This window comes from Fukomys damarensis, unplaced genomic scaffold, assembly GCF_012274545.1.
Source record: "Fukomys damarensis isolate Sample0158 unplaced genomic scaffold, DMR_v1.0_HiC HiC_scaffold_19, whole genome shotgun sequence".
Taxonomy (NCBI): Eukaryota; Metazoa; Chordata; class Mammalia; order Rodentia; family Bathyergidae; genus Fukomys; species Fukomys damarensis.
Genome location: NW_022900931.1, coordinates 39,524,837 through 39,533,166, shown reverse-complemented (window position 1 = coordinate 39,533,166; position 8,330 = coordinate 39,524,837). Strand labels below are relative to the sequence as shown.

General features: G+C 40.9%; 2 pseudogenes; both read left to right on the top strand.

Annotated features, from left to right (window-relative positions):
- The window catches only part of LOC117286897, a 20,711-nt pseudogene extending 15,394 nt beyond the window's left edge, over positions 1-5,317 (top strand).
- LOC104869000 lies at positions 2,816-3,195 on the top strand (annotated as a pseudogene).
- Positions 5,318-8,330: the final 3,013 nt, after the last annotated feature.

Below are 8,330 nucleotides of genomic sequence, written 5' to 3'. Positions count from 1 at the left end.
CTCCTGCTTGCCTCATGGTGAGGCCGACTCTGATCCCCAAACATTTCAGAAGCTTAGTAATCCAGCCGCCCTGTCACTCTGTGGAATGCCAAGCTGACCACGGGGAAGCTGGTCAGACAGAGCCCAGGAGCTCAGCCACGGACCTGGGAAAGGAAGTCTGCGCTTGCGTATTTATGTTGGAAAAGAGGCTGCTGTTCCTTTCAAACAAATATAAAGAGTCCTTCTTAGTAGACAAGGCCCATTGTGCAGCTGTGACCTCTAAGTACAAACACGGTCTTTTCAAAGGAAAGATATTTTAGTATATTGACCTTAATGATCTGCTAAATTTATATCTGGGTCAAGAAACAAGGAGTTAGGGGATAGGAGCATCTGATGTGATTTATTCTTATGTCAGCTGGGAAAGGGGAGACCGTTTACTTTAAATTTTTGTTTTCCTTTCAACACTTAGTGACATGGGACAGTGAGAAACTTGTTTAATCTAGTTGCAAATGTATTTACTCCAGGAAATAAATAAATAATACCAACGTAATGTCAGTGGTACAGCTGATAACTTTCCTCAGCTTTCAAGTAGGGGAAAGAAGCAATTCATAAAATATAACCACTGTCGATTGCATTTAGCTTTTGACGTTTCTCAGAGATTGGCTGACTAACAGATCTGGATCTAACTTGTTATATTTCATGGCTTTTATACAGAGCCATCAAGTTCTGTCATTTTAGTTTTTAACTCGATTAGATGAGCTTAAATAACGTTCTTCAAATCAAAACACATGAGCAGAATCAAAACTAAAATGAAATTACTAATAGTATTTTACTATTTTATATGCGTCCAGAAATACGAACAACATAATATAACAAGAAAACAAAACACTTTGCTTTGAGACGCCACATTGCATGTAGCTCTCGTCACATCAATACAAGGGCATCAGATGTCAGTGCACCGGCTTCTGCAGCTGCGGTCCCCAAGGGACGAGCAGTGCAGTCTGGAGATCAGCCTTTAAATGTCCCTTCTCAGCAGAGCCGCTTGTGAATGAGGCAGAAAAAGAACAGTGGTGCCAGGACGCAGGAGGCAGTGCCAACCGCATGGAAGGAAATGGAAGGAAATGGAATGAAGAGAACTGGGCAGGAGTGGGGAGAGGCTGGAGGCCAGAGCATCTGAGGAAAGGCATGGGGGGATTGTAAACAACAGTACTTTCAGGAACAACTGTAGTCAACATTATACATCTAAAATGGTGAAAAATACTACTCAGAGGATAAGACTCTTCAAGGACATTCTGCTTCAACTATCTCACCTTCCTGGGCCTCAGTTTCTTTGGAAAAGCAGGGAGTGAAACACCAGTGATTTAAAAGCCCTAAGATTTTGCTGAGATTCACTAAGGGCTTCCTTGGAGGAGGATGAGAAGGCTCACGGGCGAGGCCCGGCCTTGTTTTAACCAGAGCAGCTTTATGTTTCTGCATTTCATGAAGAGTTCACCCTTTATAACCTTAAAATCCTCTGGCATAGATCTCTTAGGTGTCCATGGTTCTACTTCTAAAACCACCTGCTATTTTAATGAGATCAACATGGTCAATAGAAACTTTCAGAGCCAAGTAATTATGTGAAAAACTTGCCATGAAAATCTCTTATTGAGGATACAAGTTTTTAGTGCAGCCACTTCTAGTAGCCTAAAATAATTTCTCCATCTTTTCTCCCATCTTATGAATTCATTTAGAAGATGCTGCTTTTACAGCACTATATTTACAACATAAACTTTAGCCTAGGTCCTTTTCTGAATTAGTTTAAACTGTAACATTTGAATGAAGGAGGCAGCATGGCATAAGTAGAATTGATCAAACCCACAGCAATGTATTATACTACTACTTCCTCCACCTATAGTTGTGGCAGATATCATTAAACAATAAATCATAGATCCCTTTCCTGCTGCATCTGAACGAAGTCTTAGAATTCAGCATTAGATAGATGGTACCGAGGGAATAACAGTTGTCACTTGAGGTGACATTCCTAATGTAGAACTGGCACTGGATGCAGACAGTTTCTATCTAAATTCTAGTTCTGGTGTTAGAATTGCAATATTAGCAGCCTAAGTTAGGTTCTCTTCTAAGTGGCAACAATAATCATCATCTTGTGTTTTTTATTGATAATTTTTATAGATATAAAGAGGGGGCTACATATCAATACTCACTGTGTTTGAAAAAAAGCTACAACTGCTTCACTTTTTTTTTTTTTTCATTGTACCTTCCCAGCATAAGGAGATTCCTCTGGGTGGATCATAAAGCAGATTTTTTGATGTTTCCCTCTGCTCATACTTAACTTTAATCCTTAGCCAAATCTTTTATTCTCAGTTCCTGAGAAATCAAGAGTAGGCTTTGTCATTAAGAGTTTGATTGGTGGGCTGGGGACTTAGCTCAGTGGTTCCCACTCCTGCCTTGCAAGCTTAAGGATCCAAGTTCGATCCCCGGTACCCCCCCCTCAAAGATTTTGATTGGTAACTTCAAGTACACTGTTACTATAATTTCTAGCATGAAACCTATTCAGTAGTCATCCCAATTATGGCCAAATAATTTAGACCAGCTGAATCTTCATGATTCAGAGAACTTTAATTATATAGAAGCATGTTGAGAGGGTTTGCATTAGCTGACTTTTCACTACCCCCACTCCCACACCAATATCTCGCTTCCAATTTAATGCACAGACTCAAACAATTTTCTAGTAAACATGTAGTCTCAGGAACAAAAAGAAGAAAATTTTCAACATTAAAGGATACAAGGATTGTTTTTCCCCTGCCTGCCTGCCTGAGGAGCTGTTGCCATCGTGAATGACACGGTATCTATCCGGACCCGGAAGTTCATGTCCAACCGACTACTTCAAAAGAAACAAATGGTCATTGATGTCCTTCATCCCGGGAAAGCAACAGTACCCAAGACAGAAGGGGAAAAACTCGCCAAAATGTACAAGATTACACCGGACGTCATTTTTATGTTTGGATTCAGCCATTTCGGGAGTGGCAAGATGACTGGCTTTGGCATGATTTATGATTCTTTGGATTATCGAAGAAAAATGAGCCCAAACATAGACTTGCAAGACATGGCCTGTGTGAGAAGAAAAAGACGTCAAGAAAGCAGCGGAAGGAACGCAAGAACAGCATGAAGAAAGTCAGGGGCACTGCAAAGGCCAGTGTTGGTACTGGCAAAAAGTGAGCTGGAGATCCGAGAACAAAGGAGTAAAGACTTCGCAGTGCCTGTCTTTCAGAGAGGATTAATAAACTGTAAAAACTTTTTTAAAAAAGAGGATACAAGGAGCCTGCTGACACTAACCTTTATCTAGGTGAGCATGCCGTGTGCCATCAGGAATGGAGGGGATGGTGCTGGGGATTTAGCTCAGTGGTTCTGCCACCTGCCTAGCAAGCACAAGGCTGAGCTTGATCCCCGGTACCACACACACAAAAAAAGAAAAAAACAAAAAGAAAGGAATAGATGTGAGACCGATAATACCATCCAGCGAATGAAACAATTAGAATCCTCAGTTCAAGTCCCAAAATTCACCATCTACGTAAGAGGAGATAATTTAGAGTTCTAAACTTTAGTTTTAAAAACAAATTCAATCATCCCAATATAACATGAACTATTTCTATTTATAAAACTCAGAAAGTAATTCTAAAACTCAGAACAACTCCCACTCCTTGGCAAACCCCTTTCATTTTTACAAAGTAATGGGCTTAACCCAAATTATAGTCATCAAAATTCTATCTTATAGGGCTACCACCAGAGGCTCATTTATCTCATTTCTTGGAGACAATTATCAACTGTTTAAATTTAAGATATTACTTGAAAATACTAGTGTGTTATTCTTTTAAAGGCTTATATTTGGATAAAATAAAGTAGAACTAGAAATATTTGGATACTTTTGGGAAAAAGTAATTAAATATTTTATATCTCAACCTGGGTAACAGGTACATGGTTATACATCACCATATTTGTTTAAACTCATTGAAGGCACATTTTATTGTGTAAAGTTGACCCAAATAAGGTTAACTGAAAGAGGTCAATGGGGTGTCTGCACCTCAGGGTGAGACTGTACCGAAGTGTCCCACAAGGTACCTTTCTGCAGGGACCCAGGAGAGCGGGAACCGACTGTGCCCTGGACTGCGGCTCTGGGATCGGCAGGGTCAGCAAGCACGTCTTGTTGCCCATTTTCGACAGAGTGGAGCTGGTTGATGGAGTCTTTCCTGCTTGAAGCCCAGAACTACCTGCAGGGCAGAGTGGACAAGGAAGAGAGTTACCATTGCTACAGCCTGTGGGAATTCACTCTCCCCTTCGGGAGATATGACGTCATCTGGATTCAGTGGGTGTCAGGTCAGTCCTGCACGGTGTTGCCTGTGCCCTTGCCTGCTTCTCCACTGCAGGAGAAAACAGTGGGATGAGCAAGGATGTGGGGGGAGATTCGCTTAGTTGTGCGTAGAGCAGTTAGTTTGCCCTAGGTGTCATGCGAACTCCGAACAGCTCTGGTCCCCAGATCTCTCTCCTAATACTCTGTGCAAGCTTGGTAATTCAATTCCATTCATAGGGATGGAGCAAGTGCCTTTGGACCAACCTACATTCTTGAAGAAACGTACTTAAACCTTAAACAACTGGATCCAAAACATGGTTCATCTCCATTTATTGACAGAGCTAGATATTCTTAGATTTAAATTCATAGGAAAAAATAGTGAATTTGTTATGCATGTGTGCATGTGTGTGTGTGTGTGTGTGTGTGTGTGTGTGTGTTTACCATGGAAGAGTGATAATGGAGCTGGGTTGTGTAAAGAATGTACAGGGACTCATGGGATGCACAGTTTCTCATGTCTGTAGAAGACACGCATCCTTTTAATTAAATCTCCAGAGACTCCTGCAGCTAACACAATTCAGGCTATGAAATAATGTGTGACTGGCAGAGCAACTAGCCAGCTTCAACAACCAGCCTCCATATTCTGAGCTCTGTGTTCTTTCCTATTCACCTCTCTCCCTCCTCTTTCAACCTATTTCCCCACTCAGCCCCACCTATAGGGGACTTAATTGGCGAGGGTCTGCTTGTATTTCATTCCAGGTGCCAAGGTAGCTGGAAAGAAAATGGCATCATCATACTGAAGGACAGTGTGGCACAGGAGGGCTGTGTCTTCGACCTCTCTGAAGTCACTGCTGTGTGACTTGGGACATGGACATCCTCAGGACACCTGTTAGGAAGAATAAGCTGCTGGTGCTGGGCCAGGAAAAGCAAGAGGGCTTTTCAGAGCAGTGCATTTCTGTGTGGATGTTCGCACTGCACTGTGGCAGACTCTCCTGAGCAGCAGTGGAATGAATAGACAGCTGGACGGGACAGTGGTGCTCTGGGACAGGATGCTTCCTCCACAGTGCCCCTTGGATACAGGCAGGGATGGAGAGAAGGGAAGGGAGCAAGTGCATGCTGGGAAATGACTGGTGATGCAGCACATACAGGTTTTTGGTGAAGAGCACACACTCTGACGTGCACACAGTTGCAGGTGCACACTGACATTCTAGAAAATGGAGTGAAACCTCAGGAAGAGGGCTTTAAGAGACTGCTTGTGGAAATGACAGATGGCATTACACATAATTAAAAAGCTTTTGTACAGCAAGGAAAACAAGCAACGGAGAGAAGAGGCAATCTTTTGTTCAGCTATTCATCAGACAGGAGATAAACATGACTCAAAAAGTTTAACATCCCCAAAACAAATCCCATTCAATACATGGACAAATGAACTGAGCAGACACTCCTCAAAAGAAGTACTGCATAAGCACTCAATATGCACATGAAAAACATGCTCAATAGCTTTAGCCATCAGGGAAATACAAATCAAAACTACATTAAGATTCCATTTTAACCTCATCAGAATAACCATTATCAAGAACACAAAAAATAGGAAATCCTGGCAAGGATGCAGGGCATAAAGGAATCCTTATGCCCTGTTGGTTGGAATGTATTCTATACCACTTGTATATATCTTAAAGATCAGGGTCAACATACTATGGAGATACCTGCTACTTATGTTTATTATGGCATTGTTTAGTATTGCCAAGTTCTGGAAACATCCTAGATGCCCATCAAGGAATCACTGAATAAAGAAAATCTGACATATATACACAATGGAGTATTCTTCGGCCATGGTACCAAATGAAATCGTGTCACTTACAGGAAAATAGATGGAACTAAAGGACACCATATTAGGCAAAATAAATCAAACTCATAAAGACAGGAATTATATGTTTTTTTCTTATCTGCAGAATCTAGGGGAGAAAATACGACATGAAAACAGAAAGGACACAATGAAAGGAAGGGAAGGGAGCTTCATGGAGCGGGAGAGGCATAGAGAAGATATAGGGATGTGGGTATGATTGAAGTACATTACTGGCATGCTGAAAATGTTGAAAAGAAACCCGTTATCTTCTTCAATTAGTGTGTGCTAATAATTATAATAAAGAAATGAATTCCTTGCATACACCTGACCTGTACAAGTGTGCATGAGAAGGAAAAGAACACATATTCTAAACTGTCTTAGTCAGTGGTAACTATTTGTGCTATCCAGTAGTCCAGGGTGGGCGGAAGAAAATCTAGACCACTGTCCTGCCCCAGTGTCAGTTTCATCAGGTTCCTTACGCTTTGGTGCTGCTGCTTCTCTGGAAGGAGCGTCTTTCCCTAATTAAGAATGCAGGAGTCAAGTGAGCTTGTGAAAACAAACCTAGTAATTTTGTCTTTAGCCCTTCTCTTGGCAGAAAAGGTAGATGGTTTCACTTTCTGTTTTGGGTCAGTTTTACCACCCAGTGATGTAACATGGATGTAATTTGATAACAGTAGCCTGCATTAGAGCAATGGAAAGTATCTCCTTCCAGGAGAAAATGCTGTACCCTGAGGTTGCAGCCTTTAACTTATAAGTAAATGCCATTGATAATCTAACTTAAGCCACTCTCAGCACTGCCTGCACCACACCTGCTCCTGGATCCTTGTTTGAATGAATATACAGTGGACTCTCAAGTTATAACTGGCCTGACATACAAACAACTTGGGATAATTAGGTTAATGGAAGACTCATCTGCCTCTTGTTATCTGCAGCACCAAGTCAGATAAACATCCAGATCTCAGCTGTATTGATTTACTACAAACTTGAGTTGCAACCAGCCATCAGGAACTGAATTTGGAAGTCAAGGGTCTACTGTATATGTATTAGAAAGAAATTTACCTATGGAAATGGGGAAGAAAACGATGAACTGAAAATTGAACCAGCTGGATTAATACAAGGCATTGGTTTAATTAAAAATAATCTAAAGTATTCTGCCATAAATGAGGTTGAACGTCAGCCATCTGTAGGAAAACAGATGCATGTTGAGACTATAATGTTAAGTGAACTCAATTGGGCCTACAAGTTTAAATGTATAAAGTTTAAATGTGAAAGATGAGCTACTTTGCATTATGGACACATTTTGTCCCCATTTTTTTGGCCTCATTTCCTATAACTGGCCTTCTTTGGGTAATGTACTAGAGACAAGCCCTATGTCAGATATGCTCAGCTGCCTGTCATGATTAAAACCAATTGTGTTATTGTTTTCCTTACTTCCAGCTGATTCTTTGATTCTTTAGTGTCCATGCCAAAAAACTATCTCATATAATCATCAGAGGCCAGTGTTTTTGTAGAATTCATTGCAAGATAATTAAGCAAAATATGTGAAAAATAGCTTTAAATTATCAAAATTAGTAGAATGCATCTAAGTGACAGATAAGCAATAATAATTGAGAATACAAAGGTCTAAGACAGTGGCATGTGCAAAGAGCTAGTATAGAGAAAAGAACTTCTGTTTCTCCACCCTAAACCTTCACCCACATCTGAAGTCTTTTTGGATGCACAGGAGGGATCAGTTGGCTTTGTATGCAAAGTCATTTTCTTTTCATTACTAGAGCCAAGATTTCCTATGACCCAAAGGACTGCTGCCTCTCCAGGGGCAGTCCTGGGGCATTCGAAAGACTGGAAATCTTGCAACACTTTCTGCCTGGTTTTTAGAGTCAAAGAAGACAAATGGTTCTGATAAATTCAAAAAGACCTTTGCCTCATTGTCCCGAACTGACCCAGAGGGGTTAAAATCAAACCAAACAAAAATAAAAACAAAAACTGAAATCAACTTACCGTGAACATCTTTTTGCAGTAAATGTGCTTGACTCAGAAGAAGGTAATTTCCCTGTTATCATCATCATTATCATCGTCATCAAGAAAAGAAGACTTTCCTCACTTTGCTAATTGGACTCAGGGGCTGGAATTAGGTGGGGATGGGTGGGTGAGTAGCAGGGGATT